Raw genomic sequence first — 3,769 nt, 5'->3', positions numbered from 1 at the left:
ACAAAACAGAAGAGTTCTAGAGATATTAATATATTACAGTGATAATTTATTACCCCGTTGTTTAACGGAACTATATCTGTCATTTTTCTCTTCTGCTTTGTATACGTACAAATCAAAACAAATTGGAGCATTTATATTTTGGGTAAAACACAAGACTAGCTAAATATTTTGTTGTATAAAAGTTATTTTTGTAATAGCTTTTATACATATGTGGATATTACACCGCGCCAAGGCGCGGGTATCAACTCTAGTCAAAAACAAAGAAAGAAAATTCAGAGGAGAAAGAAAAAAGGGAGAAGAAAAGGTGAGGAGTTGTAACACCCTGATCCAGGTGTTAGAAGAATAAACGAATAAAATAAATAAGGAAATCCTATTATCAAACAAAATAACAAACATTTTTGTCGCATTTGGAACCTAAAATTTATTTTGTTAATTTACGGCTGCACCCAAAACTTGATCGGGCTGCCTACGTACCCTTTTAAAGGGATCAAGCCACTCGTAGTTCAACATTTTTTCTACTTCTCTACCTTCACTAACAACATCTCATTTACCACCATAAGTCCAAAAATCAAAACCCCACACTTGACTCGCAAAACAACCTACTCAAGTGCCAAAGAGTGTGTATATGTCTACACATATATATATATATATATATATATATATATATATACTCAATCAAAATTTCGTTAGAATAATATAAAACTCAACTTATGCCAATCATCAAACATGCATTCTTTCACTTTGAACCCAAATTTACTAAACATTCTAACTTAGATTTACTACGGACACCCATTAGATTTACTATGGACACCCATTTCGACTAAAACCAATCACAAATCCATACATAACACTCCAATATCCACTTCCATGCATAAACACAATCCAACAACTGTCTAACAGTAGTATTCTTATACCCGGTTATCAATTTTAACCTTTAATATCGTTAGTCTTCGGAAAAAATCCGAAATCTAACCAACATCCTAATTTACTCTCAACACCCAAGACTATAATTTTTTTTTCTCCCTTTCAAACCCTCGTACTTCTATATCTCAAACTAAAAGACTCAATGTCTCAATCAAACTCCACATGCACGTCCAACCTTCCCAAAAGGTCATAGCAATAAACCTGCAGTACGACAACTCTACTGCATGAATCAAAGCAATACAAGTAGAATGATGTCTCATATTAACAAAACACACATAGCCATTTCTCCATCACCCAACTTCCTCCTTTCTGCAATTCAAGCAACACAGTTGGATTCTACTACTACTGCCAAGCTCACCAGAACCCAGAAATACTCAACCACCACTATCACCGTCGTCGAGCACAACAACCGCACACACTGCCCAAAATCTCCCATTCTCCAAAACTCTACCAATATTGAATTCAAGCATCTCAACCTACTCCTTTAAAATCAGAATACTAACAAAACCAGAAACTACCAGAACAACCACCTACCGCCGCCGTACACAACATCACTCACGAGCGGCCAACACTACCCAAATTCAAATTCAACAAAACTCAACCAATCTCAATTCCATGTATATACACAGATAAATCTCAAAGAGAAGATCAAGTGTCATACCTCGCTTGGCTTCGCCGGTAGCCGGAAAACACCAAGAACACGGCCTAAAACCTAAAACATTCCTCTGCTCGATTCTCTCTCCTTCGCTTGGAACCCTAGTACTACAACGATGATCAGGGAGTTGAGGCGAAGCTACCAGCACCGGTCATGCTCACCGCCGTGGTCGGGATCGAGAACTCACCGACGAACCCTCCTTCTCCTTCTTCGATTCTCTCTCACCAGACCTCGTCTCTGAAAATAAAGACCATAGAGCGACTTATGACGTAGAGATAAGCTGTCGCCACCAGTTAGACTCGACGTTGCTGCCGGAGAACGGAGAACCGGTCGGGTTGACCCGTTGACTTTGTTCGGGTCGAGAGTGACCCGGTCTGGGTCTGAACTCATTTTGATCCCGTCTCCCTCCCTCCCGAACCTTCCTTTACTCTTCTCTTTTTTTATACCCTTTACCGAAACAGTAACTTTCCGTTTTTAGACCATAACTTTCTCATACAAACTCCGATTTGAGCGTGCCACGTGTCCACAAACTCGTATTAACGTCTTCTACGACTTCCATGAAGGAAGTTTTCCCAAATTATCGACTTAACGAAAGTCAACTTTTTAGGTCCTTTACGGTAAAATGGTTACAAGAAATAATAATTGAAAATTTATTGTAAACTTCATAAATTCAAAGAACATAGCTCGTCGCTCCAGAAAATAATCCGGGCATACCGATGAGCTCGTATAAACGTGTACAACGACTTCGGAGTTTTAAATCCACTATTTACCGTTTTCAGAAAAAACTTGAAAACAAACTTGAGCAATCACTATTTAAATCTCTGAGCGCGAATAAAGAAAATCCACGAAAATTCATAACCCCAAACAGTAACCTTTTAGGTACAGGTGTTACAGGAGTAAGGAAAAAGGTAGAAGAAAAGGAGGAATGGGAGGGACTTGAACCAATGATCTCCTTGTTCCATAACTTAGCACCCATCCAAGTCAGCTAAAACAACTTTCTTAGCAATAGCACATATTGCTTTTGAAGTAACTAGGTACTAACCCACGCGTTGCTGCGGGCTAGAGCTCATGAAATCATGAGGATGCAAAACAACAAAACAACTTGATCATAGGTTCATACAAAAGATAAAGAATATCCATTTAATTCATAAGCTGCAACTGCTATATAAACATTTAATTCATAAGCCGAAACTGTTATATAAACAATACAATTGCATAATACAAATCAACTTGTTACGTCCTCCATTAGCGATCTTCTGGCTCCCCTGTGAGGAAATGTAGCAAGCAAAGTGCTACCAGCAAGTCAATCATTCTTTGAGGTTTGAAATAATAAGACTGCTCACAAAGAATTAACAGCAAGCAGGAACAATTAAAATGCACATTATGATGTGTAAACTTTTTCAAACAACGAAACTAACCAGGACCAGATTTATGTATTCAGCCAAAGTCAAAATCATGCAGGTAAACATGTTTGTTTACTGCTATGTTTCCTCATTTTCACTTTTTCCCTCTACTTCATCACTATAATGTCTCTAACCTCCCAGACATATAAAACTTTGCAGATGCGGATGTAAATTAACACTGCATAGTGAAGAGACAAATTCAATTCCATAAAATACAGACAGAAAGGACTTTCCGCAACCCATATGAATATAAGTTGGTAATATTGATTTTAGTTGTGTTACCTGTAACATATCATAATCTGGGGCAGATTCAGAGCTAGCTTTGTAGCTTCTTCCTCATTTGCTTGAAGCATGTGGCGCACGTTGGGTATAGAGGCATCTGCTACCGACACTTTTATTATTTGCAATACAACATTTGGTCCTGATATATGAAGTATGATATAATTAGTATTGAGCTATCCTGCAATGCAAATACAGTGTGTTCATTTGTTGATTTTTTTTTAATGATCTGCAAATGATAGAATTTTTCCAGATAAGTGAAACTCTTATAAAAAACTAGTTGATAGTGAGATTAGAACTTTTAATGAGTTTTGGTGATGAGTGGTAAGTAATTAAGAGTGGAGTGTGTCAATTTTATATATATACAATATATATAACTGGTTAAGGACTAAATCAAAATCTACTGAGATCAAAACAAAGGCACACCTTCAACAACTTTTAACCGTATCACCACCTTCTTTTTAGGGTAAAATCTAGGAAAAAAAAAAAAAACCTATGAACGCAGCAT

This window comes from Fragaria vesca, linkage group LG4, assembly GCF_000184155.1.
Source record: "Fragaria vesca subsp. vesca linkage group LG4, FraVesHawaii_1.0, whole genome shotgun sequence".
In the NCBI taxonomy this organism is placed as follows: Eukaryota; Viridiplantae; Streptophyta; class Magnoliopsida; order Rosales; family Rosaceae; genus Fragaria; species Fragaria vesca.
Note: the sequence above shows the minus strand (reverse complement) of the source record.